Here is a 15,004-nt window from a genome sequence, read left to right as displayed (position 1 = left end):
AAATGAGAGAGTAAATTAGTAAGGACATTCACGAGAATCACGACAGCAACGTTGGGAGAAGAGGATTTAAAAGAAAAAGTGAATTCATTCCCCCGAGACAGTCTTCTGTCCAGTGTCCACTGATGCTGGCTCTGTCAAAAAGTTTATTTTATTTTATTTTACTTGGCGTTTTGGTAGGGCAATCCATCACGTGGCCGGCCACCAGAGATTGGACCCGATCACGAACAAGGTCCACAGAAAGTTATAAAAATTAATATTAGAAGGGGCATTCCGAGAATTGAACTCGGGACCTCTCGCACCCTAAGCGAGAATCATACCACTAGACCAAATGCCCTTTGATGTCAACACTTTTTTAATTATTTAATTTCTTTTTTAACAAAAAAGACTCTGGCTTAGTGGAAAGTAATATATCTGTTACAACAAGATTTATATTATCATAGAGGAAAATGAAGGCTAATGCGTATCTGGTGCCTCCTCAAATGGATTACTATATTTGTACCCCCAAAAAAAAAGGATTATTATATTATTTCTTAAAATAAAATTAATTATTCAAATATTCTATGTAAGAGGGTGTATATTATCTTATTTGCTTAGAAAACCTTTTCTCATTATTATAATTCGTAAAACAATTTGATTTATGATTATATTGGTTATAAGTGGGACTATTGTATCCATCATTTTATTTTCAACAAAAAAGTGTTAAATAGAATGTAATTGTTTATACGTGACGGTAAGTAACCCCGCAGGCCCAATAACCAATCACGTGTAAGTTTGTCAAAATTAAGGATTTGTTTGGTATGGTCTCTTGAAATCTAGGTTGTTTAAGGGTGTTAATCGGTTTGATTTCGGTGTAGATGGTTCAATTTGATTCGATATAAGATTTTTTAGTTAAAATCAAAACCGAATCATTTAATAAATGGTTTCATATATTAAAATTGAAACAATTTATGAACAGTCTCGGTTTAAATGGTTTACTTATGTTTTCTAATTTTTTTATCCAAACAACTTATTTATCTTTAAAATTTTTAGTGAAATGGATATAAATTGTAACATTGAATTGAATTTTTTATTGTTATATATATTTTTTAATAATTGTTTGATGTAAACTTAAATTTTTTATTGAAATATATGTAAACTTAACATAGAATTACTTAAACTTACCACATATATATTAGTTAGTTTAATGGTTTGCTACGATTTAAACTTTAAAACCAAAACTGAATCACGGTTTCAATTTTAAAATCAAAATCGAACCATTTAATAAACAATTTCATGGTTTTGGTGTAAACCATTCGATTTGATTTCGGCAAATAATTTCGGTTTCAAATTCACATATTTAGTTGCGTTTGATATGGTTTCTTGGTATGCTTTATACAGTTAGCATATGGTTATATTGTGGCAATTTCCATTCACAATGTTGGTTGGATAAATATACACAAATCATAAATAGGAATTAAATCCCGTTAAATTCAGCAAAATAAGTAAAATAAGGGGTAAGCTACTCTTGTTCTTACTTATTACTAAATAATAATGTGGAAATGAACAACGATCAAAGAAGTAAGGTGAGAATACCATCTCCTTTCCTTTTTTTTTAATGCAAATAAACTTTCTAATCAGAATAGAAGGGCGAACATAATAATACAAGTTTCCCAAGTTCTCTAGGGAGAGGAGAAAGAGGAGAATCCAAATACCCTCAGTAAGAAAGAGTCCATTTAACAACTGCATAAGTTGAACCATTACAAGACGGATTAATATATGAAATGTAACAAGAAGGAAACTTTAGTAGACATTATATCATGCACAATGTTCACAATGGACCTTTTTTTCTTTTCTTTAGGTGGGGCCGTAAGAATCCACACTATAATGATTCCAATTTTCCATTAACATTGAAAAGTCATCCCCAAGAGTCAATTCTTGGTGAAAGTGTCAGTCAAATTAAGGCAGGCAGTCCGTTAGATTTTTGCCCTAGTTTATGAGATTGATTACTTTGTGGGTAAGAATAAGGGACGGGGAAACCGAAAACTTGAAACCCTAATTCCTGGTGAAATACTAAACTGTTTGAGAGATTACCTGGCCTGCAATTTTCAAGCAGCGATCAATGGGTTCAGCCAGGACGGTGGCTCAGGAAGGCAAGAAGATCAGTTTTCATCCAGTAGAAAAAGGGGAAGGCTTCAGCCAGGGCGGTGGATCTCGTCACCTCGGCGATTTCATAGAAACCTTTTTTCTCTCTATTTCTCTCATTCCGTCACTCTCTCTGCACCTCTTTCTCCCCAACACTGTCCCCCAGCTCTCTGCTTCTCCCTCAGTTCAAATTTAGAGAAACAGAAAAACAAGAAAAAATGAAATTGGAGAAAAAGAAGACCCGTTTTCGTAGCCGGAGAGAAAGGGGATGGCTCGCGGCGGGTTTCGTCACCTTACCGCAGCTTCGTTAATGCGTTGTCTCTGTCTCTCGCCCTCGCCTCTGCATCTCTCTTTCGCTCTCTCTCTCTCGCCCCCACGCTCTGCTTCCTCCCATGAACACTGTCCGATCTCTCTAGTGGAGAGAGTGAGCGAACTAGCCGTTGTAAGATGCAAAGTGCTTTTTAAATCTTCAGCAAATACCAAGGTCGGTTTGAAGATAGTACTTCGGACTTCGGACTTCGGACTTTGGAGCACTTTTCTCTCGGCCAAGGACTACAAGAGGAACAGCAAGAAGTGGATGTGTCGGGCCTCTAGGCTTAATCTTGGAGGAAGTGGATACATCTGGCCGAATTTTTGGCGTTATATGTGAGAGGTAATGAAAGTATTCCAAAGTATTCATTTTTTTATACTTTTACGGTGAATTTGATGTGTCATGTGAAAGAATTAACTAAAGTAATTTCTACCCTTAAAAAAAAAAAAAAAAAATCTAGTAGTCGAATGTCAAAATTTATATTCAAATTCAATCATTTAGCATTTCACTCATTACTTAGCCCTCCTTATTTTTCTTATGTTTTGATTTGTTACATTGTCAATCCTGATTAAATTGAAATTTGACAAGTAAAACTTTGGGGTCTACATGACCATGACATTATTCAACATGATATGTTTTGCAATGGGTGTGTGGTGAAGTTCTCCGATGAGCACTAGAAGTTAACTACCTGATTGCCGACTAATACATCCAACAACCTGTGAGAGAGAGAGAGAGAGAGATGGACAATGCTTAGAAGAGTGAATAAACAAGTGCAAATGAACCAAGTTGTACATGAAACAAACTTATTAACATATGGACGAGAGAAAATTGTGTTTAAAAGAGGGGGGGAGGGAGAGATTTTTGGGTTTCATAGAGGTGAGGGCATTATTTCACTGCCCTTTGTATAGGTGTAGGGGCCACACAACCAAAGATCATTCATTTTCTTTAATTATATAAAGTAAAAAGTTGCACGAAAAAACATATAAATAAACTATCCTCTCAATGGGAATATCCAATGTTTTTTTATTACTTTTTATGTTTTATTTATGTGAGTGTCGGAATGACTCCTCTATTGGTGTATTTGAAATTTAAAACCTTATTTTGTTTGCCCTTTATTTTATTCCAAAGTCATTGATTTTAATGGTAAAAATGGATTTTCAAGTTAATTTGGAGTCATATGATTAAATAGAGTGAAATGTCATGGACAAGTATAGAAATGTAAAATCTAACCCCAAGCCCCCGTTTCCATTAATCTCTCTCTCTCTCTCTCTCTCTCTCTCTCTCTCTGCAACCTTGCACCAGCTCCTTTCCCTTTCCCTATGCAACCCTCTCTTTGAATCTACTGGCTCCAACCTACTTCCCGTAAAACTGGAACACCGTCCTTGCTACTAGCCCACCTGCTTCTTACATACCCACCACCACCCTTGTCGCACCCCCTTCCACCTTCATATTTGATTTCATAGTTGGCTCCAATTCATCTTTTATTTGGAAAAACAATTGCATGTCTAGACGAAATCTAGTTAGGGCTGGGTAAATTAATGGATTTCTTACTCTCGCTTCATCTTTTTGTTTTGCTTTCTTTATATATATATATATATATATAATTTTGAAGGGATTCTTCAATGATGAAGAGATCTTCTTTGAAAGGTTTTTCATGATATTGGCTTTTGAGTTTGGATCATTGAGCTGTTTGGAAGGGTTTAGCTTAGGTTGTTTGAAGGCTGGAGCTAGCTTTGTTTGTGGTTTGAAGGGGACCGACTGAGGAGAGAACCACGGCATGGGAGTATAGTTTGTTTGCAGAGGCCATTTGGGATTGGTTTTGTGTGACAATTTGATTGGAGGGGGCGGCAGTAGTGCCATAACTGGATTTGGATCTGACAAGTGAGTTTGAGGAAGTGGACTCTTTTAGGGGAGCCATTTTGAGGAGGTTGATTTGTAGAGTCTGACCCTGTAGGAATTCACGGGTAAGAAAATCAAGGACATAGTTGGATTCTCCTTTAATATAGTCAATTTAAAATTCAAAGATTGAAAGTAAGGCTTGCCATCGGGCAAAAATTTGTTTGGATGCAAGGTTAGAAACATTATTTTGTAAAACAAATTTAGCTGCGCTACAATCAACACGAACTAAAAATGGTTAATTTAATAATGCATTTTGGAATTTTTGTATGCAAAGGACTATAGAAAGAATTTCTTTTTTAATGGTACTGTAATTCTTTTGAGCAGAATTCCAGATACCGAAAGTAAATTGAACTAGCTGTTCTTTGTTTTCATTTAGGAGTTTCTGTTTAAGAATTCCTCCATATCCAATAACTGAGGCATCGGTTTCAACTATTTTAAAAGCCTCAGGGTTAGGAATAAAAAGGTAGGGAATTTCTTTAACTAGTTTTTTGATTGCCTGGACGGCAATAGTTTGTGCTAATGACCATGGGGTTGGATTCTTCTTGAGCCGAAGATATAAGGGTTCGGCAATCTTACTAATATGGGGAAGGAAATCACGAACATAATTTAGACTTCCTAAGAATCTTTGCAATTGAGTTTTGTCAAGTATTTGGTCAGGGAATTTTTCACCAAAAGAAATGGCACGATCGATAGGAGTTAAGGTTCATTTTTCTATCAAGTGGCCAAGAAAACGGACTTTGGTAAGGAAAAACTCCATTTTTTTTTTTGGAAAGAACAAGGCCATTTGATTTAATGATCTGGTAGAAAATCCTCAAGTGTTTAAAATGTTGTTCTACTGAATCAGAAAAGACAAAGGCATCATCAATATAGACAATTATAAATTGTCCATAAGAATTGAAGATGTCATTCATAATCTTTTGAAATTCACTAGGAGTATTTTTGAGGCCGAATCGCATGACATTCCATTCATAGAGGCCGAAGGGAGTTGTGAAGGCAGTTTTGTATCGATCTTTCTCATGAATCTGGATTTGCCAGAAACCAGATTTCATATCAAACTTTGAAAATATTTTTGCTTGGTAAATACGTTGTAAAAGGTCCTTTTGGTTGGGGATAGGATATTAGACGCATTGAAGGGCATCATTAAGGGGTTTGTAACTGACAACCAATCTGGGAGTACCACGTTCAATTTCGATAGCTTTGTTAACATAAAAAGTTGTACAACTCCAAGGAGAAGTACTAGGCCAAATGGGTTTTTTGGACAGAAGGTCGTTAATTTCAATCTTAAATATATATATATATATATATGTAAAGAAGCCTAAAAGGCAAGCCCCTACACCCAAACATAGTGGGGAGCGAAATTACCACTCCACCTCTCATGAAAGGAGGAAATTCTACCCTGTTGATGCTTTTACTAATGCTTCCATTGGTCCAGACATGGTGTAGAGGCCACATGGCCTTTAGGAAACTATATATATATATATATAGAGAGAGAGAGAGCGGATCTAGGTTCACGTACGAGAATGTACGAAAACGACCCTGGTCCATGGATTTAGAATCAATTTTCTCTCATTTCATTTAATAGATTCTAAATCTACGGACTGGGGACGCACAAGAACATTCTTGTACGTGAACCTGATCCGTTTTCATATATATATATATATATATTATATTAGTAAAAAATACACGTACAATTGCACGTGTGACGAAACATTTGTTTAGTGTGGACAAGAATTGCACATTCATTGTATTATCACTTATTTCTTGTAGTCGGTAAGAGTGTCTAATAACTCTTGCATACACACACACACATAGAGAGAGAGAGAGAGAGAGAGAGAGAGAGAGAGAGAGAGAGAGAGAGAGAGAGAGAGAGCATGTTGTCTAAGCTCATAGTGATTGTATTTTATCTTTTGATGGTTAACCCTTATAACAAATTGAATTGAATAGACAATGAAGAGCTTAACCTACGATCTACATAAAAAATGGAACTGCACCTAAATACATTAGATTTGAGCTTAACTCTAGTGCAAACAAAAAATCTATTAAAAGAAAAAAAACATTTGCAAACCAATAATGTAAAGAAAATGATTAGAAGCTAAATGAGTTCAATTAAAAAAGAGGTCAAGATTGGAACTATATTCTAAAATAGTATAACAATGTAAATGACATATAAAAATTCAAAGGGAATGATGTTTAGCTTGAAACCGTTAACCATGAATTTTTTGGGAAGGGTTTCAAATTTTTTTTGTCGTTTTATCTAAAGAACTTTTATGTTTAAGGAAGTATATATGAATCCAAAGTCAAATCACATTGTTTATGCTTGATCAAATAAAGTGTGCAACCCAACTGAGGTATCCTTGTAAGAACAAAAATGATTAGAAGACTCATTTCGTATACTAAAGAACATTACAATCAACTTGATTTAGGTATCGGACTTTGTCCATTGTTAGACACATCATGAATGAATGAAACTATTTCATGTGGATGCTTGCATTGACTTACCACTCTCGTAAGTTAGAAAGGATCTTGATGGATTCGAACCACCATCTCCTTGTAACAACATGTTTGAGACATATTCATGTTCCAAGTGCTTTACCAATTTGAGCTAAAGATCAATAAAGTAGAGTGTGGAACTTACAAGTAACCATAAAGCATTGCTAACAACCTTGCTTAAAAAATATATATATATAAATATATATATATATTATTATGCAGTTTGTATTCATAGTAGTATTCTAAGACATTATGTCCAATAGTGATCAATTAGAATTTTCATCTCCTCTATACAAACGAAATTAAAGTTTCAAAATTATCACTAATAAGTTATTTAGTACAATCTTCCATATTAACAGTAGCATCATAATCATCACAATGAAAGGACGTGTGAGAATTTCAGATGATAATCATCAAAATCATCACAATCTTCCACAATGCTTCCTCGGCATCTTGAATTGCTTTGTATCTTATTGCTGAACTTTCGTACGAGATGATAACTGTAAAACCAAATGTCAAATCCGCCAAACTGAATTATAAAAAAGGAAATGCTAAAAAATTTACATTTTCATGTTTAAATAAACTTGAAAATTGCACCCCAAAAAAACCCTTGAAATTAGGCCTAGTATAATTTAGGCTCAAGGTAATCCATTGAGCCAAATGTTTTCAAAGAAAATGTGTAAACAAACTGAAAAACTTAAATCATTATGTAAATTAAGTAATGGGTCTCATCAAAGATATATCAAATATGAAAGATCAACTCAACTGGATGATGAACACTCCAATTTGGATGGCTAGAGAGAAATGATAAACTGTTTCCTAATCTCCATGGTGAAATATTCAAAGGATATAGCTATGGAAATGAAACTATTACGGTTACCATCTTCCTTACGACTACTAACATAAGGTTTTCTACATTCCTTGTTTAAAAGAAAAATGATATTGTGAGCAAGTGACTAAGGACCTCGAAGATGGGCATTAGTAAGATAGCAAAAAAACTAAAAAATAAAAAGAATTCAGTATTTCTGAGGCGGCAAATAAGGAGTTTTCAAGAGAAGAAGCAAGGGAATTAGTTTTCTTAACTTAAATGTAAGAATAGAATGGAAATAAATGTTGGGACTTCTAATTATAGTTGAATTAGATACAGAGATTATCTTTTAAAAGAGAGAAAAAGAAAAAAAATCCAAGACACATGGTGGAAAAGAAATCAAGCATTTAATGAAGTTCAAATTTAAGTGTCCTACTGTAATTACAAGGTTGAACAAAACCAGCATAATACAATAGGAATTAAACATGAGGAGACATCATCCTACTGTAATTACCAGGTTGATTACAAATCAGCATAAGAAGTGGAGGGCACATTCTTATTTGAGAGAAGCATTAGATAAAGAACTTATCCAAAACCCCCCCATAACATGTGCAAATCATTCTACGTACAAGAGGAAGGAAATAGTTAAGGCTCTCTTTGGTATGACTTCTATTTGTATTTATTAACTATTTTTTTAGAAATTATTCATGACAATAAATTATGAACCACAAATAGTATTCATTTGGTTACTATTTATAAAATAGATCATATAATGAGAAAATAGGTTTCAGGTTTCACCTTCAGCTTCGAGCTTCGAGCGAGAGAAATGATAGGATTTGGGGTTTTTTATTTGAAAATTATAAGACATACTAAAGTTACCTATTTACCTTTGATTTTGAGTAGTTTAGCACACGCACTCATTTAAGGTAGCTAAATATCAACATAAATGATTTGTTGTCACAAATCACATATATCTTGAGAGTAATTTGTGATTTGACTCTAAATAGTGACATGAAATAATTCATGAGTTGAGTTGATCCCAAGCTTAAGAAGCATATTATACTCCAGAAGATGAATGATCTCAAGCAGGTGATCTATTAGGTCCTAAACTCCTAATCTGACAATTAAGGGGTTGGCAGAATATGTATCAGCTCTTTGCGGGGGATTGTGTATAGAACCAAAAAGTGTTCGTGCACTTTTCCGAGAGATGCCCCACTCATATCAGCATGCCTCCTTGGCTGAGATCTAATGTGATTATCTCTCACAACTGATCTTCCCCAACCCTACCTACCATTCATGTGTTTCAATGAAATCATACATGACTTCTGGTGTCAATCTACATTCCTATTACTATTGGCACAAGATCCACAAAAAACTTCCCAAATGAAAATTTTGGGGCTAAAAGTCGATGAATCTAAGCTAAGTTTACTCAAGGCCACATCCCCTTTGCTCAAGAAGTTGGCATAGCTTGAAGTCTGGGCAGCCACAACACATGCCGCAAGGATAAAACATAAGCAGAACATTGGAGGTGCACTAAATGCCTTTCAAATCGACACACCTAGAGCTGTTTACAACATGTACTGTGCTATAAATCCAACAGATAGTGGTCAAATTCTGCAACAAATTTATTACAAATAAACTTGGAAGCATAACCAAAGTATACAAGGCTTAAGAAATTAAATTAAAAGAAGATGATGACTTAGAGTAAAATAAACCTTTGGAATGCAAGAGCAAAATCATCAATTGATAACATGATTCTACATAGAGTAGGAGCATATAAATCTTTCGATACCTTGGCATAAGCAATTCAAACTCTATTTTGGCATCTCGAGTCTCAACATAAGATAAATAGAATATCGATAAGAGATCCATTACAACTGCAAATAAAATATGCATACAGAAAAAATCAAATTCATATCCTTTGCACCCATTTGCTAATTAAATAAAAAGTCATAAATTTCCATCTGGAGTTTCAAGTAATCAACGGATTTAATAATCATTATCAACAAAAACCCTAAGTGGGGGGTGTTGCGGTAAAAATTGACCAGCCGATCTTCTTCGCAACTCCTGATGCTCTAGTCGATTTGCACAGAAGAGAAGATAGGGGAGACCCGGGCTGACCCGATGGGGGACTCTTCGATGCCTAAGTCAGATCTTTCTATAGTAGATACTCAAGAGAGTTTTTTGGTAAAAAAGTGATTGATCCCCCATGATGGAGGCTTACCTTAGTATTTATAGGTTGTTGATGTAGGGAGAAAGAGGAATGTTTGTGGAGAGTCTCGCTAGGCGTGGAGTCCTTAAGGAGAATGGCTCTACGATTCTGGGAATATTTTGGATTCCAAGGCATATTCTAGAAATATTCCCCTCTTATCCTGAAGGCTCAAGCCGTGAGAGGTGTGAACACTTTGGCGATGTGAGTGGATTGACTCCTATCCTTATAATTAGGAGTCACGTCCCTTGAATGTAGGAGTGGGCGTGTGTACATTTTTGGGTGCCTTGCTTGATTGTGCTGAGTCGAGGTAGCAGGTTAGCCTGTGGACAGATCGAGGTGGCAGGTCAGCCTGAGGAGAGACCGAGGTGGCAGGTCGGCCTATGGAGAGACCGAGGTGGAAGGTCAGCCTGTGGAGAGATCGAGGTGGCGGGTCAGCCTATGGAGAGACTGAGGTGTCAAGTCGGCCTGTAGAGAGACCGAGGTGGCGGGTCAACCTGAGGAGAGGCTGAGGTATCAGATATGCATACATGCTTCAGTCATGCTAAGGATGAGGACATATTTGTCCTCATCACCAGCCCCTCACTCTAGCAGTTCGGATCAGTCTACTAGAGCAGTTAATTCGATCTTGGCTTTTGTGCAGCGTGTGCTGTCTTTTTGGTGCAAAACACGCTGCTTCTGCCGCGTGTCTCTCCTCTATTACTTCACCTCGGGCAGGAGAAGAGGCCGCTTTGGGTGGCCGCTGATTTCGGTCAGATCTAGCCATCCATTTACTACCTTCATCTCCTATAAATAGGATGCTCTTCCGCTCAGAAGACTTCACGTTTGTTCGAGAGATCAAGTCAGTTCACCTCGCTCCTTGCTTCAGCACGATTATCCTCAGAGTCATAGATCAACTCAGCTTCGTGTCTTCAACCAGTAAGTAGCTCCCATATTATGGTCCACACTCATCTTTCTTCTTCTGCTCAGCCCTCCGTTCTTCTTAGCGTCAGACCTGGTGATCCCAACATGGCGTCTGTCCGTGATTCAGACTCTATCCATCAAACTCCTCTAGCAGTCGTAAGGCCTAGGGAGGACCACTTGGAGTGCCCCATCCCCGACGATTCATCCTCTAACGGTGATACTTCAAATGGCTCGGGCTTCGAGAGCATCTCAGGCTAGGGCAGTAGCTCGAGTACTGAGTCTGTTGAGGTGGTCTTACCAGCAATTGACCTGACCAGGGCTAGTCCTGGCTTGGGGACCCAGCTTAGCCCCCCAGTGTCGTGGCAGTGGGCACTTCGGCGGCGGGGCCATCTGGTGTTGGAGGCTCAGAAGGAGGCCCAGTAGAGTCTGAGGGGGAAGGCTCAGCCACTTCCTCTGGTGAAAAGAAGACCGTTGTCAATACGCGTAGTATACTTATGCCTAAGGTCCTAAACCTGATATGGGGTCGGTACGGTATCCCCAATTATGTGGTGATACGCATCCTCGATGAAAAAGAGTGTATAGATGCTTCTAGGGACGAGGTGGCCCTCTACTACGTCACCTTTCAGAACGGCCTCAGGATTCTAGTGCCCGAGCTAGTTAGCTCGGCTCTAGAGTACTGGGGCCTCACCCCGAGCCAAATTACCCCAAACTCCTGGCGCATTCTTCTCGGCTTTGAGGTGTTTGTCTTGAAGTTGGCCGAATTGCAATACTGGAGGTCTTTCGCAAGCTGTTCTTGGTAAAAAGGCACACCTCGGGGTGGTACTACTTTACTAAGAGGGATAGGGATCGTCCCTACATCCAGCTGAAGATGTTTACCAACATGCCTTCCTCAGTGAAGAAATGGAAGGAGAGGTACTTCTATGTGGCGATTGAGGGGAACCCCTTCAAGAGCAGCTGGACAAAGCCCACTTGTCGACACTGAATCGAGCACCAAAGTTGTTCGCGGATGATCTCCAGACTTATCAAATGTGTTTGGCTGGGGAGGCCGTGGACGTCCGGATGCTGCAAGACGACGACTTCCTCCAGGAGTGGGAGCTGAGTGAGGTCCCCAGTGAGGGTCTAATGGAGTCTGGTCTCTTTGTCTATTCAACAAGTCTTTGTACTAATTTAGCTCAGCTCGTCTTTGTTTCGCAGTGGTGAATGTGAAGGTGGACCCTAAGGTACTTTTCGCAGCAGTGGTGGAGGCAAGGAAGAAGGAAGCGACCGAGCAGGTCACCAAGAAGAGCACGGACAAGGGCACGACCTTAGCGGGAATACCACTCCACCTGCCAGTGCAGGCCTGAAGGCTTCACCGATCATTATTGGGGGAAAACCCACAACAAATCCCACCCAGTACACGCCTTGACAAAGAGGTTCGAGATCGACCAGGGGGCCAAAGGATCCTTCGGGAGACAAGCCCCAAGAGCAGACCAACACCCCGGGCCAAACTGCAAGTGGGCAGGTGGGCCAGAAGAGGAGGCACTCACCTGAGGAGGGTGTGCAGCTCAGCAATTCCTCCCAGGTAGCTGGCCAGGGAAAAGGCCTCCAGCCACGTTGGAGGAGTTGATTAAGAACGACACTGTGCTGGATCCCAACAACGCTCGGGCGTGGTGTCATCAGAGCCATCCCAAGAGGGATGTCGCCCATGGAAAGAAGATGTCAAACATTGAATTTGTAGACCTGATTACACTCGGATTGGTGACGTGAGTTTTCATAACATCTTTCTTGTAAGGTTTTGAAATTTGAATACTTCAAACCGTTCTGTTGGGTCTTTGCAGGGCTTCAACTTCTCAGTCGATGCGGCTAACACTTTGAGGAGATGGCCATTGCCCATTCGAGGGCAGAAGCTGAGTGAAGTGCCTCTGAGGGGAATTGCACATAATCATAGGCCAGCTGGAGGTTGAGAAGAAGAAATCCCGGGCTAAGGAGCAAAGCGCAAAAGATATCGAGTGTGGGCTGGCGAGCTAGAACGAGAAGTTGCCAAGTAGCTCCAGGTCAATAGTGACCTAGTTAGGGGGAAGGATGCCCTCCAGAGCAAGCTGGCCGAGGCTCAGGATGCCAGCAGAAGGAAAGAGGTGGAGCGTGTAGCTCGGATCGATGAGCTAGAAAAGCAGCACCGGGTCGAGCTGGAAGCGAACGATGAGGCTACTGCTGAGAAGTGGCTGAACTCCGCAGCCAATCAGCAATGGTTGGTCGATGTTAATGTCGCTTCCTTCAACGTCGACTCAGAAAATGCCATCCAGTTCATCCTGAGCAAAATGCAAAACTATAATCTGTCGGGTTATGAGTAGCGTGCTCCTGTCCCCGCTCCTTCAGTGCAGCTCGACGACCAGGCCGATGTTGGTGAAGAGGTCAACCAAGCTGACCCCAAGGACTCAGCCAAGTGAAGAGCTAAGCCCATGGACCAGCCATCCCACCCTAGACTAGCCCCCTAAGCCCTATAACTTTGTTGCTATTTTCTTCTCCTTTTTCTCTCTCGTTTCTTTTTATTTTTTTATGTAAATGTCTCATTTGGGAGTGATGTACTTTGAGGGTTTTTACCCCTCTTTATGAATGAAAAGTATTTTCTTTGATGTCTTTGCTTCTCAGAACTTTTGTACTTCCTTATTTTCTTGTACTTCAAGCGCGGTAACAAATGAGTTTTTTTTTTGTTAAACTGTTTGAATAATAATGATTCATCTAGCCGTCAAGGTGTGGTTCCATTATCTATCTGAGCTCGGAATTGCCCTCATATGTCTAACTTATGGGCTTTTAAGGTGTCATGTATAGGTTGTGCCATGGTAATGCCGAGCTAGGGCTCGATCTGTGCCTTAGTATATGTCGAGCTGGGGCTCGGTCTTGGTGTCTTAGGTGCTAAGGTCTTGGGGTGCCAAACTTGGGTTTGGTTTTGGTAGCGCCGAGCTGGGGCTCTATTTAAGTATGCCAAGCTGGGGCTCATTCTTAGAGTATGCCAAGCTAGGGCTCAGTCTTGGCAGGGTGCCGAGTTGGGGCTCAGTCTTAGAGTATGCCGAGCTGGAGCACGGTCTTGGTGGGTGCGAAGCGGCTGTGTCTCATTGCTGCAAATCATTTCCTGCTCATAAGTTGGTTTTTTCAGCACTTCAAAGTATACCGAACTTGCGCAGTCATTGAGTTCCACTGTGGCCGGTTTGGAGAGGGCATTTGCCACTGCATTTTCTTCTTGTGGAACTTATACCATTTCAAAGGTATTGAAGTTGGTGATGAGGTGACGAGCTTCCTTCAAGCACTTGATCATTCTCTCCTTCTTGGCTTCATAGTGCCCGTTGACCTGGTTCATAATCAGTTAGGAGTCACTATGCGCGATTAGGTATTCTGCCATTATTGCCTTTGCCAACTTGATTCCTACAATCAGGGCTTCATACTCTGCTTCATTGTTTGTTGCGGGGAAAGCAAATCTGAGAGTTTACAAATGCCTCTGGACTCTGTAGCACAAGTCCCACGCCGCTCCTTGTCGAGGTGCTAGACCCATCAATAAAGAGCTTCCACTTTCTGTTAGCTCGGGCCTCCGGTTCTGATCACTCTTCTGCCTGTGTGCGTTCTACTAGGAAGTTTGTCAGTGCCTGGACCTTGATTGCACTCCTTGGATGATATTCAATGTTGTGCTCACTTAACTCGACAACCCAGCTTACCATCTGCCTTACCACACTAGGATTACAGAGTGACTTCCTCAGCGGCTGATCGATCAGTTCGGTTATGGTGTGCGCTTGGAAGTAAGGCCTTAGTTTCTTGACTGCCATGACCAATGCCAGCACAAAATTTTCTATCCTTGGGTACCTTGTCTCTGCGTCAAGGAGCATATGACTTACATAGTAGACAAGCTTTTGGAGTTTTCCTTCTTCTCTTATGAGGATTGCTCTAATGGCCACCGGGGATGTAGCGAGAAATAGTTGGAGCACTTCTCCTTGCTTAGGTCGGCTTAGCAGAGGGGGCCTGGTTAGGCAGGCTTTGACTTCCTTGAATGCCGCTTCACATTCATCCATCTAGTAAAATTGCTGGTGTCCTTTTCTTACTTTCAGCAGCTTGAAAAAGGGAAGACACTTGTCTCCAGCTTGGAACAGAAACTTATTCAGCGTAGCCAAGCACCCCGTCAACTTCTGGACTTCGCGGATGTTTCTCGGTGGGCGCATCTCTTGAATAGCATCAATTTTGGAAGGATTTGCGCACTTGGTAGGGTGTAACCTCATCTAGTTTTGCCATAGTACATCAA

At 39.9% G+C, this 15,004-nt stretch overlaps 1 non-coding gene across 1 annotated transcript; it reads right to left on the bottom strand.

The window, feature by feature from the left end:
- Positions 1–262: 262 nt before the first annotated feature.
- Positions 263–334, bottom strand: TRNAP-AGG. Its single transcript has one exon. It is a non-coding gene; the product is annotated as a tRNA-Pro (tRNA).
- Between the last annotated feature and the right edge of the window lie 14,670 nt (positions 335–15,004).

Source organism: Macadamia integrifolia, chromosome 10 (assembly GCF_013358625.1).
Source record: "Macadamia integrifolia cultivar HAES 741 chromosome 10, SCU_Mint_v3, whole genome shotgun sequence".
NCBI classification, from domain to species: Eukaryota; Viridiplantae; Streptophyta; class Magnoliopsida; order Proteales; family Proteaceae; genus Macadamia; species Macadamia integrifolia.
Note: the sequence above shows the minus strand (reverse complement) of the source record. Positions and strands in the feature narration are given on the sequence as shown.